This window comes from Herpailurus yagouaroundi, unplaced genomic scaffold (assembly GCF_014898765.1).
Source record: "Herpailurus yagouaroundi ecotype Mexico unplaced genomic scaffold, PumYag 196, whole genome shotgun sequence".
Lineage (NCBI taxonomy): Eukaryota > Metazoa > Chordata > Mammalia > Carnivora > Felidae > Herpailurus > Herpailurus yagouaroundi.
In genome coordinates this window covers 35878645-35896824 of record NW_024412427.1, presented here as the reverse complement: position 1 = coordinate 35896824, position 18180 = coordinate 35878645, and the positions used below count along the sequence as shown (strand labels likewise).

General features: G+C 46.5%; 1 protein-coding gene and 1 long non-coding RNA gene across 11 annotated transcripts in view; one reads left to right on the top strand and one right to left on the bottom strand.

Annotated features, from left to right (window-relative positions):
* SYNDIG1 (synapse differentiation inducing 1) overlaps nt 1-12847 on the bottom strand; it is a 185395-nt gene extending 172548 nt beyond the window's left edge. For 2 of the 10 annotated variants that reach the window (XM_040447882.1, XM_040447886.1), the window contains exon 1: nt 12685-12840. The gene's annotated coding sequence lies outside the window, so the exon portion shown is untranslated. The other 8 variants (XM_040447891.1, XM_040447892.1, XM_040447890.1 and 5 more) reach the window with 8 other exon arrangements.
* Nucleotides 12848-13190: 343 nt separating this feature from the next.
* LOC121012575 (uncharacterized) overlaps nt 13191-18180 on the top strand; it is a 10832-nt gene continuing 5842 nt past the window's right edge. The window contains exon 1 of the long non-coding RNA XR_005782172.1: nt 13191-14680. This is a non-coding gene — a long non-coding RNA (uncharacterized LOC121012575). The remainder of the gene's footprint in view (nt 14681-18180) is intronic.

Genomic DNA, 18180 nt, shown 5'->3' with positions numbered 1-18180 from the left:
CCTAAATGTCCATCAACTGATGAATGGATAAAGACATTGTGGTTTGTATACACAATGGAATACTACGTGGCAATGAGAAAAAATGAAATATGGCCTTTTGTAGCAACATGGATGGAACTGGAGAGTGTGATGCTAAGTGAAATAAGACATACAGAGAAAGACAGATACCATATGGTTTCACTCTTATGTGGATCCTGAGAAACTTAACAGGAACCCATGGGGGAGGGGAAGGAAAAAAAAAAAAAAAGAGGTTAGAGTGGGAGAGAGCCAAAGCATAAGAGACTGTTGAGAACTGAGAACAAAGTAAGGGTTGATGGGGGGTGGGAGGGAAGACAGGGTGGGTGATGGGTATTGAGGAGGGCACCTTTTGGGGTGAGTACTGGGTGTTGTATGGAAACCAATTTGACAATAAATTTCATATATAAATAAAAAAAATAATAATATTAAAAAAAAAGATTGTGCTTTCAATTCTTTAGGAAATATACTTGGAAATGAGATTGCTGGATCATATTATAATTCCATGTTGATTTTTTTGAGGAGCCTCCATACTATTTTCCATAACAACTGCACCATTTTACAGTCCCACCAGCAATGTACAAGACTTCCAATTCCTCCACGACCTCGCCAACACTTATTATTTGCTTTTTTAAAATTTTATGATAGACATCCTAATGGGTATAGTTTGATGCTCAGTTTCATTATCTGGGAGGATAAGCCCTCCTTCATTCCTCTACACTTAAATAAACTTAGCATCACACCCTGATTATTCTTTCATGAGGTTTTGAATAATTGTGTGAAGTTCAAAAGGCAATTATAACATCAGGATTCTGATTGAAATGGCATTAAACTTGTAAATTAACTTGGTGAAAATAATGTCATCTTGTTACTATTGAGTGTTCTTATCCCAGAGCATTGTATTTCTCTCCATTTATTCAAATCTTCCTTTATTCCATGAGTAAAATTCTACAGTCATTTTGTATGGTTCCACATATTTCTTGCCAAAATTATTTCCAGGTATCTCTTACTTTGGTTGTTTTGCTCATGCCACACCAGAATGGGGTGGACCCAGGTAACAAGGAACCCAAAGGCAGACACAATGAACTTTGAAGGAAGGGCACCAGGTATGGCTAAGCTGAGCCTTGAAGAAGATTAACAGGAGGTGACAACCAACATGGGGAGAGGCGTGAAAACATGTGGTATGTTGGTGGGGGTATGAATGGCCAGTGTTATAGGAACCTATGGAGTTGGGGAAGAAGCTGGAGGGTGGACAGGACTGTCATGGACAGCTTGCTATCCTCCCCAGGCAGTCTTCCTATTTAACTGGAGTTGAGAAGCCAATGAAGGCCTTCGAGATGAGATGTGCATTTTAGAAAGCTAATTCTTCCAACAGTCCTGGAGACTGGAAATGAGAAGCACATGGGAGCAGGTAATGATACCTTGCAGGAAGCTGCTGAGAGAACCTGGAAGGAGGTGAATGTCCAGATGGAGCTAATGGTGGAAGATATGCAAGGGAGAGGTAAAAAATATTGAGAAGGCAAGAAATCTGGTGACAAGGAAGAGGTAGGAGCCTAAGAGGTGAGCAATTTTCTGGATATCTAGGTTGCTGTGTATCATCACTAGAGGAAGGGCATGGGCAGGGAGTGTGAGGGCCTGGGGAAGGCAGAGGGAGGTTCTCTGAGGCAGACGTCCCCAAGTGAGATGCTAGTGGGCATGTGGATAGACAAGGCTGAGCCTTGGGAGGGTTTAGGAATAGACAAAGAAATCTGGGAGCCAGCTGCATATAAATCACAGCCAAAAGCAAGACCACAGGACAGTTTAGTTAGAGTATGGGGAGTATGAAAAACAGTGGGCTCTTGCCACGGCTCAGCCCATTCTGCCAGAGAAGGGCTGGTCAGTGAAATCAAGGAGGGTAAAAGAGGGGAAGGAGGTGTCAGAAAAGAGGGAAGTGCACCATCAGGACTATGCTCCCAAGACATCTTCCAGGGCTAAGGCACACCACAGTGCAGACAGAGTCCCTTTGATTTGTGCCACAAGAAACAATGGAGTTCATCTGTGTTTCATTTTCTAATAAAGGCACCAACTTGGTCCTAAGGAGGGAAACATAAGCAATGGATAGAGTCCAACTCACCAAAATATATTCCTGAAATATACAGTTCTGAATACAAATGCCAGGAAGACCAGCATTTCTGGGTAGCATCGAAGGAGACAGGACAGTTGTATCTTCTGGGAAAAGCCTTGAGTGCCCACAAGGTCTCACTAGGCAATCTGCTATCCTGTTTAGTTTATTTTTATGTTCTCTATAAATGTCTGGGGCCCATGGCATTTAGAGGGAATGGGTTCCCCCTCTCCCCCCCTCCCACCCCCCCTCCCCGCCACCCTGACTGCTGTATATTCTGCAGGAGATTTCTGTTCTGAACTTTTCTAAGCACACAACTTCCTGGTCTGGCCCAACCCAACTCCCCCTTCCCCTGCACCATGGGTCACAGTTTGCTGATATGCTCTGGGCACTGTCCTCCAAGGAAACTATCAAAAAGCACAGATGGAGAAATGACCTAATTACATTTTGTCCTCCTTGGTCTTTGCTGCAAAATGGAAGTTTCTGTCTCTGTTTGTCTGTCCAACTATTGCATAGGATATGTTATTGTCTTAGGACAATACATCAGATACTAGCAATGCAAAACAACAACAACAACAACAACAAATCCCTGAGTATCATGCGTGAGAAAACACGAACTTTGGAGACAAACACAGAAATAAATAAACCCTGATAAACTCTGTCCATGCCCAGAGGCCCTACAACCAGCAGTGACATTACAGAGCAGGTTGAGTAATCCCTCTGAGTCTCATCCCACCAAGTGTATAATGGGGGCATCTTAGGAGGTTGCTAAGGAAATGAAATGGAATAATACACATGTTTCAAATCTTCATCCTTCTCCTCCCTTCTCTTCCCTTCCTCTTCTTTCCTCGGAGAGAGGCACAGATAGTACAAGAAGGCACAAGCAGTAGGAGGCATCCATTGGCTATCCTGATAATCCTCATGACAAGCTCCAAAAAAGCTCTGCAAGCCTGAATCTGGCCCTTCAGACCTGAGCTTACTCTGCTTCTGCAAATACATTCACTTCCCTAAATTTCATCTGGAAAACAGAAGGATGAGGCTTCTCCTTTCAATGTAGATGGCCCCACTTTATGTGTGGTGCAACACCTCCCCTCAGAGAGAAATGTAAAGTGGAGGTCTGCCACTCGTGGAGTGGTGTCCAGATCTAGCCCTGAGAGCCAAATCCTGAAGTCAGGAAGGCTAGAAGACTGCATTGGTGTCATAGGTCCAGATGGGCCAGCCCCTGGCATCTGGAATATCTGCAGCCATACAGAAATGAGGTCATTCCTCAGTCTGGAATGGTCCAGGGTTCAGCTTTCATGAGCCCCTGCATCACTCACCCCTCACTACCAGACAGCCTCAATTTCCACTGAAGTGCTAATGCCCCAGAGCCCGTGGCTGCCTCCAGCTCCTCCTCTGGTGCCCAAGACACACTGTAGTCAAGGGAAGTGGGATGCTATGTGCTCCATTGAGACTCACTGTCTCCCATTCTCCCTGATGGTCAGACCTCTGCCACCAGCCACAAGCACAGTCTGGAAACTCATGGTCATCATGGAGTACTTCTTCTGCTCCTAAAGTAGGCCCATTTCACCTTGACACTGCCACTCCCCAGTCTCTGGCATGCAGAGAGCACACATACATACATACATACATACATAGGCCTCTGGCCCCTCATCTGGAATATGAAGAGACCCCTTCCAGGTCTGAGGATGAAATTCCCAGGGAGGCCACATGGCTTTCTTCTGGGAGCTGACAAGGCAAGCCCAGGAGCTTCAATCCTGAGTTTGGGGTTGCCTGTCAGGAGCAGAGAAGCTTGAGATGGTGGAACCTAGGGCTAGAGTCAGGGACTGTGGTATGGGAAGGCCCTCAAAAGTTACCAGAAGGATCTACTGGTTCATCTAGGTGCCTGAGGGCCGAGGGTCCCTCTCACCAGGCAAAGCTTCTCCAGCCCTAGAAGTAAGCCTAAAATTAGATGTAACTTGCAATTCTAAATTGGACTAGGCAATTGACTATCTGAAGGACACCAGAAAGTTTTGCTGGTCCCAATGGATATTAGAATAGCTACAGAACAAGACATGGGGAGGTAGGGGAGTTCTACATGGGTTATAGCACAGCTAACTCATCTCTTCTCAAGGGGTCACCAGGAAGTCCCTTGCTCACACCATCTGTGAGTTTGGTTGCTACAGTGCTGGGTGCACAGAGCAACTGGAGACAGGCAGTGCTGAACTCTGAGTGGGAAATAATGGCAGTGGACCATCAACGGGAGGTAGTCTTTGCTTGCAAAGGAGCTTCCAATTGGGGGAAGGCAAAAAGGAAGGGAGGAAGGAGGTGCAAGCCAGGTGTGGTATTATAAAGCATGACCTTTCCAAAATAGAATGCTGGTGTCATGAAGTTATCAAACATGGCAAAACATCTCTTCTCTGGCAAAGAAAGAGGATCTTTGAGGCTGGACCATGGCCAAACACTAACCGAGAGAAGGCATCACCATGCTGTTCACACCTTGCACCAGGGACACTCACTGTGTTGATACGTACTAAGGTCCTGTTGGCCTGCAATGAACAACAGAGTAATTACTGGAATCTGGATTGCAAATATATGTTTGGGACCCAAGAATCTGAAGTACATACTTTTCCTGGAAAGGTACTTGGCAATTCAGCTACTCAAGGCCTACTATCAGGACAGGAAACTGCATTGTTCTGCACATTTTGAATCAAGACATATATTTTTCCTTGTGCTTTAGAATAGACTGTGATGTTCCAAAATATATTCAATGCTCCTATTCACAGTTAATATACCTACACCAAGAACATTTAGATTAGCAATCGTGCCAATGAATATTATGCAAGAGGACCCCAACAAGAGGGGTCACAGGGCATGACAGAAGGACCAAGACCATCAAAACAGTGACCACCGTCTTCCTTATTCTGAGTTAGTGAGTGGGACATGGTTGCAGGTTGCATGGCCCTTACTGAGCCCAGATGCAGTTACAAGGGATTTCCAAAAAGAACCCCAATGATCTAATTCTGAATAAAGAACAACAAAGCAGTTGCCCCTGTGCAAAGGTGGGACCCTTATGTTCGCGGCTTAAAAAAAAATCAATATAAGAATAAAAGGAAGAGAATGAACTTAGAAATAACAAAACAGATGATTCCCCTTTACTTAAAATTGGCTTTCAGCGGAAATCCATCTTTGTGAGGGAATTTAGAGTACTGTACTATGTGGCAGTACTGATAATGAATGTGCTATGTCTCTGGGTTTAGTGTATGGAAGAAAAGCTGTGGGACAGTATGCCCATTAATTAATATGCTCATGGTTCTTTGTGGAGGAACTGCTTTTATACCAAAGAGCATTATGGGAAAGGAAAGAGATTGGGGGAGAAAAGTGAAAATAGGATTGCATGCAGGCAAGGAATGCTGGAACGCATTTCAGGACTGGGCTGGGAGTGAAGGGACTGACCAGTGCAGGGTCCTGTCCACTGTCTGTGTGCATGCAGGGGCTACAGGAGACCTGGGGCTCTTAAAATACATCTGTGAATGTCTGAGTGGTTCTCAAAATACGTGCACAAATGTCTGAGCTACTAGCACAGGCCATACCCTGAGGTTAGACGGTGCACACTGTTTACCTGTCACATCTCAACTTTTCTGACTGCCATACAGGACACAGCCCCATTATCCCAACTGGTAAGCATAAGGTCCCTTCTACAGGAAATGCTTAGGGGCTAATGCTCAGATTTCAGGTATTAAGGTTGCCTTCAGAAATGTTCTCCCTGATCCCTGGTTTCACTTTTTGCAGTTTTATTTACAAACCATCAACTGAGGTCCAGAAGTAGATGACCCTCTCATACTGACATAGTGAGAAGGTCAATGGTAGCCTCCATCACAATGCCTACACCATTCACCTCACTTCATCTCATCACCTGGGCATGTTATCATCTCACATCATCACAACAAGGGTGAGTACAGTTCGGTAAGATATTTTGAAAGAGAGAGACCACATCCACATAACTGTTATTACAGTATATTTTTATAAATCTTCTGTTTTACTATTAGCTATTGTTGTTAATCTCTTCTTGTACCTAACTGATAAATTAAACTTTACCATAGATATGTATGGAATGTATGTATAGGAAAAAAGGAGTATATAGAGGACTTGGTACTATTCACTGTTTCAGGTATCCACTGGGTGTCTTGGAACGCATCCCCTGCAGATAAGGGAGGACTGTATTTAAAGGCAATTTTAGACACTGCAAATAACAAAAGAATTAGTAGCCATCAATGGTAGGATGAGTTAGGCATCCTTGAGGTCCATTCCAATGCTACACAGAACCTGAGCCTACCCCTCAGCGATACTACAGGGTTTGCTAATCCTGTCCCAGGACTTAATCCCATTAGGACCCCAAAAACAAACCTTCTTACTTCAAACACCTACACCAGCTATAAGTCTATGCCACTAAGGTCTGAGGATAAGGTCATAAGAATAAGTAAAAAAACTGCATATTGTACACATGGCAGAAAGGTGAGTTTATGTAACATTTTTTTCTTTGCTTCCCTAAGCAGAGGTGAAGCTCTAGGATATTAGAGGTAAAATATATTTTTCTCTTTCAGAAGTATCTTTAATTTAAAGTTGAGGCAATGAGGGGCGCCTGGGTGGCGCAGTCGGTTAAGCGTCCGACTTCAGCCAGGTCACGATCTCGCGGTCCGTGAGTTCGAGCCCCGCGTCGGGCTCTGGGCTGATGGATCAGAGCCTGGAGCCTGTTTCCAATTCTGTGTCTCCCTCTCTCTCTGCCCCTCCCTTGTTCATGCTCTGTCTCTCTCTGTCCCAAAAATAAATAAACGTTAAAAAAAAAAAAATTAAAGTTGAGGCAATGGAATACAATGCTTGTAGTTCTGACATCTGAAATGTTTGTTTTTTGGTTTGTTTTCAACAATGACATTTCTCATTCTAGAAGACAAAAAAGGGACAGATAGAAGATACATGTGAAAGTAGTTACCCAATGAGGTCGAAGGCTTGAGAAGCAAAAATTTTTTTAAATAGGAATTTAGAGGCAACTGGGTAGCTAAGTCGGTTAAGCATCTGACTCTTGATTTTGGTTCAGGTTATGATCTCACCGTTCATGAGATCAAGCCCTGAGTCAGGCTCAGCACTAATAGTGTGGAGCCTGCTTGGGATTCTCTCCCCAACATCCTCTCTCTGTCCCTCCCCTGCTTGCTCTCTCTCTCTCTCTCTCTCAGAATAAATAAACATTAATAAGATAAAATAAGAATTTAAACTAGGCGGGCCCTTTCTGAGAGACTCACCATGCAATCAGTAAATCACTCTGTTTCCTCTTCCTAGGAGTCACACGCCCTAAATGCCATCACATTATAGCATTATCGAGACCTAAGTTTCAAATATCTTTGAACAACTTGAGAATCAATTGAGAACTAAAAACTCAAAATGTTTCACACTGACTGAACATTGATTTTAACCTCAAGGGCAAAACTCTCCATCTTTCTGGAATAATGTTAATTGAACTCCTAGATAAATCATTCTCATGCAAGTAAATATGCAAAGCCGTCCCCTGGGTTGGTCTGAAGCATGCTTTCAGAAGCATGCTTTATCTTCATTATTTTCTATGTATGTATATTTTTTCCTGGTCATGTTATTCTTGGTTCTAACAGTTATCTTGGATCCCAATGCTTATTTGTTGTTGTTGGTCTTCAGTATTTTATTTAATGAAACTTAACAGGTTTGGGTCTTCAGTATTTTATTTAATGCAACTTAACAGGTTTGGCACTTTGTAGCTTGTTGATAATCTGCTTCAAAATGTTTTCTCCTAGAGAACATGCACCATGTAATTTCTTAAATGTGATATGAGTCTAAATTGAGTTGTGTTAAGGATATATTTCTGCTCACAAGCTTTTCTTGTACATTCCCTTTCAATTCCCTGACATGAATGTCTACATCACCCAAACACATTCCTATATGGGAACGCAGGCTCACAAGGAGGAACGCACAATGTCCCCATTCTGACTTTTGCTGCAGGTACAGAGCAGGGGCTGGACTCACTCCCAGTGCTCAGAGGGACTCAGAGGGATGGTGGGGGGGGGGGGGGTACTTCACCTGAAGAGACATACAGTTAAGACATCAAAGTGTTCTCAGTCCCGCCTTCCCCATTTAAAAAAACACTGTGTCAACTATAAACATTGTTTTCAAAATCCCAAAAAGAAGCAGATGAAAAGAAACAGAAGAAGCTCAGAAAAGCTAAGTGAAGTCTCTAAGATCACCCAACAAGCAAGCGTCTCCTCACAGGACCTTCAGGAAAAGCCTGTTGGGTGGGCAATCACAGGACTGGGAAAATTCCAAATCACCCCCCACTGTCTCCCCCTATACATCCAGCTGAAATCCAGTACACTGGATGGCAAAGAAAACCACTGTGGGGACACTGATTGTAGCCCAATGCCTAAAAAAGTTACTCAGCCCCTCTTTAAAACACATTTATGAGGGGCACCTGGGTGGCTCAGTCAGTTGTGTTCAGCCCCTGATTTTGGCTCAGGGCATGATCTCACAGTTTGTGAGTTCAAGCCCCACATCGGGCTCTGCACTGACAGTGCAGAACCTGCTTAGGATCCTCTCTCTCCCACTGTCCCTCTTTCTCTGCCCCTCCCCCATTCTCTCTCTCTCTCTCTGTCTCTCTCTCTCTCTCTCCCTCTCTCTCTCTCTGTCTCTCCCTCCCTCCCTCAAATAAATAAATCTTTCTTAAAATTAAAAAACACACACACACATTTATGAACTCTCAGGAATAATTGGAAATGTCTAAGTATCTTGCACAGAGAATGCTTAAAATCATATTTGTTAAAAACCACCTGCTACTACCTTCATTATTCCAATTTTGGTGACACAGGCAGGGACCTGGTAAGCCCATCTTCAATATTTGGGATATTTAATATATGCACATCTTCAACGTTTTGCTTTTTTTGACATGTTGGCACAATGTCTCAAGTGTGGTGATGCCAAATCAAAAGCTATGGCTCCAATACCTCCTCATATCAGTATGTTTCAGCAAAACAGCTTCAGGACTTCCCACTGAATGTACAGGCTGTTTTGCTACTCATTTTGCCCCAATGTTTTGCTGATGCTGACAAATGAACACCCCACCCTTCAATCCTTGCCACCTTTGCCCACTTACTCAAATAATTTTGCTGGTAACATGAAGTCTGCTCAAGCTACAGGTCACAGTATTACAATCAGTCCATGTGGGTCATGAGATTCTCCAGTGTGCATGGGGATCTGCAAAGGCCAAAGTGAGGGGCTCAGGCCATACTGGTATCACAGAAAGATAAGGTTTTATTTAAAACTGCTCACTTACAGGATGGTTATTCATTTTACGAAAGGTTAACTAAGGATGCCTTTAAATAATGCACTTCATAAAGGTATTCAAATGTCTGACTGAATCCTCTAAGAACATTGACAATTTTTAGGAACAGCTTTTATATAAAGGGAAGGCACAGAGGTGGCAGGGTGGGAGGGAGCCATGTACAAATGTGGGGGGAGCACCCTCCCATTGTCTCTAGAGGCCTCACCATGCTATTCTCCTCCAGCCACCAGAAACTACACTTGAGCTCAAATCTGAGCAAGCTAGTGTCTCTCCAGAGGGTGTACCAGATGTGGCTAGTGTGATGACCAAACATTTATTTTCTATTTGAGAGATGAAATATTCAGTACTGCTCATGAACCCCCGAATAGCACTAGCTAGTGTCTTGGATAGAAAACTTACATAAGAAAATACCTTTTTATTCTCTTATAATAGAAATAATTCCCTAGAAAATACAGGTCAGAGTTAATGAGGAAGATGAGTCAAGTCCAGTGTGTAGCACTTTTAATTTATGTCATGCTAAATATGGAATTAATTAATTGCCTATGATTTATGAATTGAGTTTAAAGTTTTTATGAAAAAAAATTCTTTTGTCTCTCATAGTTCAGCTGGAATCTTGTTTATTCCCTGAATATCAACTGGTATAAGTGAAATCTAATGGTTTCAAATGTCTCTTTTTCTCAGGATCTAGATTTCTTTTTCTTCCTTCAATTCCGCCCCCCCCCCACCATACCTCAGGGAACATCAGCAAGTTTGACTACCCCAAAATGGAAATGGGGTTGCCTTCATTTCTATTTTAAGATAGCAACCATTCTAATGGAATCATTTAAAGCAGTTGTTTCTGGTGATAGGTGAAATGGAATGAAATATCATCAACTGGAGATACCTGGGGTTGCATTTATTTTATTTATTTATTTTTTTTTTTAATTTTTTTTTCAACGTTTATTTATTTTTGGGACAGAGAGAGAGACAGAGCATGAACGGGGGAGGGGCAGAGAGAGAGGGAGACACAGAATCGGAAACAGGCTCCAGGCTCTGAGCCATCAGCCTAGAGCCCGACGCGGGGCTCGAACTCACGGACCGCGAGATCGTGACCTGGCTGAAGTTGGACGCTTAACCGACTGCGCCACCCAGGCGCCCCCTGGGGTTGCATTTAGAGATGAAGTGGGCTTGGAATGGGTTCTTAAAATTTCATCAAACACGGCCTCCAAAACTCTGAGGAGAGGTGGTTGAAAAGAGGCCAGGACAAAGGGCCAGTGAGTGTGGTACTGGATGAGGGGTACACCTGGGGTTCAGTGTATTATTCTCTCAACTTTGGTGTACTATTGAAATGTTCAATCTTAAAAAAAAAAAAAAAACCTTTAAGCACAGATTTTCCTATTTTTCCCCTTTATTTAACAAGGTCCTCTTGATTATGGCAATTCCATTTTTATGCAGTGGGTTTGGGAGGGGTGGAAGAGGGGACCAGACCAGCTACAAACCAACTTTTGCTCCATGAAAAGGTGCCAGGGGTGTTGGAGAGAGGGAGGGAAGGAAGGAGGTGGAGGTCTCTTCCTCACACCTTCTCACAGGCCTGGTGGCACCTGTGGTCTGATCTCCAAAAAGACACTCCACACAACCACCAGGCACACAGCATGCAATAATTCATCTGAAAATTTGGCTCTTGCTACTTCTTGTCCTAGCAAGAAGGGACATCAGACTGCTGCGGTGCCACCTCGGTGGCACGTCTTCGGTTCTGCTGCTGTGAGGATTTTTGAACCGGACCCCTCTCAGAGGAGGACCACATACCAGCACCACGCAGACTGTCCTGGCGATCACACCTCGGCAAGGAAAAGTTGGCCCGCTCTGGGGTTCGTTACCAGGCTGCTCACCCCACAGGCTGCAGGTCTGCGCAGCACGCCTCTCCCTTTGGGCTCTGACTAAACACGCTGGCCAGTAGGAGGGAAACGGACAGATACACAGACACGCGCGCACGCACCACCGCCTGAGCCTGATTCTAACCTGAAAACGGAGCTATCCACCCTCTATCCCTCAAAACAACCGAGTCCTCGACTTGCGTCTGCTGCACTAAACACCGGAACGAGGCCAGAGAAGGCGCAGACATTGAGTCCGGGCCACTAGCCACGAGGCGCCAGAGCATCTGACGCCGCAGAAAGGCTGCGCTCACCTGAAGTCTGGGTGCCAGGCGCCCACGCCTCTGCATTCAAGGGGATCCCCCCACAAGGAAATGAAGGCGACCAGATGACGCCTTCCTCTAGTCTTTCAGAAAAGCCAAGCGACCCCACTGACAGCCTCTCAAAAGCAAGGATGCAAGCACCCACTCTGTTGGAGTCTTTCAGAAAACGCACAGCGATCAAAGCCCCTTCCCTAAGAAAAGTGCCCAACTCTGCCTGCAATCCATTCCTTCCTCCGCAGCAGCTCGGAGAGCGTACACCAAGGGGCAGAAATCATGCCTAGGGAATGCGAAACTAGAACTTGATCTCCAAAAGCGCGTCCACTCACTCGGTCCCCTTTCTGCGCGGGGCTGGCGGCTCCCAAGGCTGCGGGCTGTCGTGGCTGCCAGGGACCAGACAGCTCGCGGACACGGGGTCTCCCGGAGTCCCCACCTCCGTCCCGGTCTCGGGTTGGGAGTCCCGATCCCAATGCTCTCGCACCCTCGCCTTCCTTTTTCCCTTGGTTTGGCAAAGACAATCCAAGCCGGTTTCCCTTCCCAGTCCCAGTTGGACCTCGGTCCCCAGCTCCGCGGCTGCCCCGCTCACCAGCCCCAGCTGGTCTCCTTTGGGTCGCTTCAGGGGGTCGCCCGAACCTGCAGAGCCAATGTCAGCCCCGCACCGTCAAGGCCTTGGGCAGTCCCGCTCCACTGCGCTCCGAGGTCTAGGTCTCACTAGCTCCCACCGACTTTGCACAACAGCCCTTCCGCGTCGCCGGGGCGACTGGGGTGGCGAGGCGCCAAGCTGCAGCCGGGGTTCACAGCACCCGACCCCTTCCTCCGCATCTTCCTCGCCAGTTCCGTTCTCCCCTAGATCCTGGCGACCCCGAGCCTCCTAGGTCCCGCCACAGCGACCACCCGGACTCACCGCGGGCGTCGCGCCGCCGCTGGGTCTGCGCGCTCCGAGGCGGAGCCTGGGCGCCCTCCCGCGTGAGAGCCGCCTCCTGCGCCCGCCCGCCCGCGGCCCCCGCCCGGCTCCTGCCAGCCCCTCCGCCAGCCGACGCTGCCGGGACGGTCGGGACTTACCTTCCGGACAAGGTGACCCAGCCAGTGAGCCCAGGAGCCCGCCCGCGCGTCTCCGGAGCCAGTGAGCGTGCGGGGCGCGGGGCGGTGCGGCGCCCGCCTCTGCTCCTCAGCTCCCCAGCTCTCTCCTCCTCTGCCCTCCTCTTCTTTCCCTTCCCCTCCCCTCCGCGCCGCTCCCCGCCCTGCACTCGCCACCCGCGCCCCAGGCTGCCCCGAGCGTGCAGGAGAGCCGGGCTAGGGGCAGCGGCGGCAGCCCGGGGCTGCGGGGAGCTCGCTCGAGGCGACGATGGGGCGGAGCCCGGCGCTCCAGCCCCCAGGGGGGGAAAAAAAAAAAAAAGGTGAGGGGAGACTCCAGCGGCGCACGCCTGGCGGGCTGGTTGGCCAAGGGCCGTCCCGGGACGCGCCGCTTGGTTGGCCAAGCCTGGCGACACGCGTGCTGGAGGAGGTGGCCACGGGCTCCGAGGGAGAATGAGCGAGGAGGAGAAGGGAATGGCTCGGTGAGAAGGCGGCCGCCAACTTTGCCCCAGGCCTATCGGGCCCCGCGGGTGACCACGTCAGGCGGTTGGCCTGGGGCCGCTGTCTGGGACTGTGAAGGCGACAGAGACTGGGGGAGGGGGGCAGCCGCTGGGTACTCAGTGGACAGGGATTTGCAGCCTGGCTCTGAGATGGTTCCCCTCGGTCCTAAAGGCCTCCCCAGGCTCTTGTTCGTTTTGAGGTTCGTAGGACCCACTTTATAGGCCTGGCATCTGTTCACGTCCTGACCAACCAGCTACCCAGGAGAAACCAGGTGCGGGCTCAGACTTTCAGACCCCCTGCCCAGCCCCAAACCGGTTTGTTTTTCTCACCAGGCAGCCTCTTGGCTGTTGGAATTAAAAGGAGCTAGAGCTGTGGGGATGGGTGGGTAGAGGGCATAACTGTGGTGAGCAGAGTGAATAGAGGGAAGTAGAGCCAAGGAAAGGCTACCTCCCAAGATAGTATCAATTTCAAGTGTTGGGGGATGGGGGAAATAGTGTTTTCAGTGTGAATTCCATAGAGAAAGAACCAGGAAAGAAAGGTGTGTCAGAAAGGGGGTCGAAAGTGATTTAGGAAAACAATGTTAGCCCATTTCTACCCCAGGGGCAGACCTGCCACAGTCTAGCCTTGCCAGCCTAGGCTCTGATAATCAAGGCTGGTTATACCCCGATGAAAGCCTGCTTGGTGAGGAGCCCTGCCTCCTCCTGACCTAGTAACCAACGCTTTGCCCCCCTCATCCCCTCAGAAAGCACTACTTCCACTGCCAGGCTGCCTCTGTTAGACTTTGCAAAGGGCAAGCATTGCAGGTGGTGCCAGAACCACAGGTCCACCCTGTCTTGCCTTTGTGGGGGACTTGGCACCTGTGGAGCATCAGCCCCACAAAGAGAATGCTAAAGTCAGAGTGGGGCTGTAAAAAGGCAAATGGGTGGAGGAGCAGGTCAGCAGAACCAGGGGCATCTGTGGTTTCCCTTTATCAACTTGAACTGTGTTCCATCTGCAACTCTGCAGCATGGCAAAGCACAACTGGGGATTCTTCCTCTAGATCCCCAGAGCTGCAAGTCCCTGGTCTGCAACACTCAGAAAAGAGCATTGTACATCTCTCTCATCTAGGAGAACTTTTCAAATGGGAGGAAAATGCCCCCCTTGCCCTTGCCTTAGTAACGTTGCTAGTTGTTCCTGAAGTCCTTCCCTAAACAGAAAATTCTCTCATCTGAACCACTGGGCTGAGAAGACGTTGTTAGACTCATTTGAGTTGGAGAATCATTATTCCCATTTATCAGATGAAGCAGCTGAGGTTTTTCTTTACAAAAGTTAACTAAGATTTCTATAGCTACAGAATATGCAGAAGTAGCCTGGAACTCAGGTTCCTGCCTTTCAGACAGTGAACTTTTGCTTACTGGTCTTTGGGTTGGGCTTTGGAGGACAGTTTTGTTTTGCTAAGAGAGCACCAGCCTGGGTTGCAGCTGTGACTTGCCTCTGACTCTAGGTAATGTCTGAATTTTAAATTGGGTTTGTCCTAATAGAGTAGTCAGGCATCCTTTTTTGCAGTGTAAAACATGATCACTGGTCACTGCTGGTTGCCTGTGAAGTGTTCCTTCCAAAAGTGAGTGTTGCAGAATTTAAAAGAAGAAAATGCCTTTGTATTGAGTGTTGTGGACTGTCTTCATGTCCTAGGTGCTTTGAAACTTTGTAGGTTGATGTTTTGGAACTATATGTATGCCCTGGCTCATCTGGGTGATGGATTGAGCATGGATACATTGATGGGGGTATAGGGGTTGTATGCTTGTATTTGCTAAAATTTCTAAGAGTTGGTTTTCATAATGCGCCTCATTTGGTGTAATATTTAAATATTCACATTTATTTTTGTTGTGGGATGAATATGTAACTTCTTTCTGAAAGTTATGGGTGGGCTCCGATAGGTTACTGCATTCACAATACTGACCAAATACTCAATGATTGATAGTTGTCAAAAAAACCACATTGGATTGTGGGGTCAAAAACCAGATGTCTCTGAAAAAACAGGGTAATTTGAAAGAAAAAGGAACAGTTCACAATGTGGTGAGTTTATTTCTTCCCTTCCTCCTCCTGTTCCCTGCCTCTTCTTATTCTCCCATGCCACTCACAGAGCTTCAAGATCTACAGATGTATTCTTTCTTGACACTACCCCCTACACACACACACACACACACACACACACACACACACACACACATTTAAAGTATTTCTGCAATCCTAATTGACCTTACACTTTACTGCAAAAGAATCTTGCCAGGACCAGGCATTTCAAACTTGAAGAGAGGAATGTCACCTGCTTACAGCAAATGTGGCAGCTCAGGGAGGGATCCAGGGCTCCTGGTGGGCACCTTGGCTGATCTGGAATGGTAGCTACACACATAGAGCAGTTTGTTTGAAGTGTGCCTCCCTACTTGTTGACTGGAGTGTGATCATAACAATTACACCATGATGTAACATTACAATGAGAAAGGGAATGAGGGGTTGCCAAGAGTTGGGCAGTGGGACACAGTAGGTATTGCAAATTTTCCTGGAAAATGGGAATCCTTCTCAACAATGCTTACCTCTTAGAAGAGATTCTAGAACTTACAGAGCTAGGCAAGATCGGTGGGCCCAATTCACATGTTGTGAAGAGCTGTCACTAAAGCATTGAGCCAGCGGTCAGTCTTCTCAGCAACTTTCCAGAGAAGCTGTTACCTCCCTAGAGATAGGTGGGCTTGATGAGAGGAAATATATATTTGAGTTTTTCAAATAATAAATATATCTTAAAATGTCTCAAACTGGGGCGCCTGGGTGGTGCAGTCGGTTGAGCGTCCAACTTCAGCCAGGTCACGATCTCGCGGTCCGTGAGTTCGAGCCCCGCGTCGGGCTCTGGGCTGACAGCTCAGAGCCTGGAGCCTGTTTCGGATTCTGTGTCTCCCTCTCTCTCTGCCCCTCCCCCGTTCATGCTCTGTCTCTCTCTGTCCCAAAAATAAATAAATGTTGAAAAAAAAATTAAAAAAAAAAATGTCTCAAACTGAAAGCCATTAGCCCAGGGGCTATAGTGCTGGGCATGGTGTCTGGAGGTCAACAGTGCTCATTCAGAAACCACTGTAAGATAAAATGTGTAAAATGATCTGCCCCAAATGTCAATTGTAGTATTAAAGATGATGAATAGTATATGCAATTTTAAAGCAATCTAATTAATATCATACGGTTTTTTCCCTTTTCTGTCCCCCAAATCTATTACTAAATTGTTTTTCTTAAGTTGATGACATCTGGGAATTGAAAAGCTGCAGTGTCTTATGATAGTAGAATCTTTCTGACTTAGAAAGATGGGAAGATGAGCATTCAGATATTCAATGTAAACATGATGGGCAAGATTCTAAGAAAAAAAAAAAAAACAACATGAACTGTAATCAGAAATAAAGGGAGAAAGAACCAAAACCTAGGATAATTTCCGAGGCTGTGTTGACATGAGAGTTTAGAATAGGAAAAAAAAGATGCAGTAGAATGTCAGAACGTTGTAGCTGGAGGAATTCTTGGTGACCACCTAGGCCCATCCTCTGATTCTTCCTGTAAGGAGACAGTTCCAGAAGGGCTGCATGGAGGAACAGTCAACCCACATCTAGGTTACTGATTTCCATATTAGCAGGTCTTGCCTCTGCATCCATTACATCACTTGGAAAGAATCAAAGAAAACACAAAGTTAATGTGTTATAAGCAACCCTATAGTGCCAGAATATCCCTTGTCTACTGCTACATAACAAACTTCCCCCAAACTCAGTGGCTTAAAATGGCAACTACTTACTTGCTCACAATTTTGAGGGTTGACAATGAGGGCTAAGTCCACTGGGATGGATTGCCTCTTTTTCACATGATGTTTCCTGGGCTCACTTAGGCATCTGTAGTCAGCTGGCAGCCAAAAGCCTTACTCACCTGTCTGGGGATAGGTTGGTTGTGGACTTGGTGATGGGCTGACAGGGCTATAAGTCTGCCCTCCAGAAGGCTGGCCCAGCATTCCTTACAAAGTGGTGGCTGCAGGACACTCAATGGCAACAGGCTTCAATGCACACAGATTTCAAGCTGACTTCACATTAGCTAATGTGTCATTGACCAAAGCAGGTCAGGTGGCCCAGCTCAGATATAGGAGATGGGGAAATAGCTTTTACCTTTGATGGGTGGAGCCATTAAGTCACATTAGAAATAGGCATGTGATGAGGGATGGGAGGAATTAGGGACCATTTTTGCTATCTACTGCACCTAGAAATGAGATAGGTTCTTTATACATAAAAGCTCACTGAATTCTGATCTGAGCTCAATGGGCCTGGTAGGAGTGATCCCAGGAGCTGAAGAGGCTGAGTGTTAGGGACTGAATAGTTCACCTGTCATCATATAGCTAGTGAGAGGAGGAGTGAGGTGCAGATCCAGCCTGTCTTCTACTTCCCTAGTAGCCAACATTAATAGAAGGTGTCTGTTAGGAGTCAGAGGAATGCTTACCATCAAGGTTATGAGCTCAGACATTTACCTAGGCTCCAAGTAAGCATTTTCTACTTCCTATCACTTTGTCCTCACTTACTCCAGAGCCTGGATTCCTGCATATCTAATATGAGCGTAATTATAATATCTGTCACCTGACATTGTATGAGGCATGAATGTGGTTCAATGCACTCAGCATGTTTTCCTGACCAGAGTTGGCTAGTTATTATTCTTTTTTTTTTTAATTTTTTTAACGTTTATTTATTTTTGAGACAGAGAGAGACAGAGCATGAACGGGGGAGGGTCAGAGAGAGAGAAGGAGACACAGAATCCGAAACAAGCTCCAGGCTCTGAGCTGTCAGCACAGAGCCCAACGCGGGGCTCGAACTCACGAACCGCGATATCATGACCTGAGCCGAAGTCAGACGCTCAACCCACTGAGCCACCCAGGCGCCCCTGGTTATTATTCTTTTTTTTTTTTTAATTTTTTTTTCAACGTTTATTTATTTTTGGGAC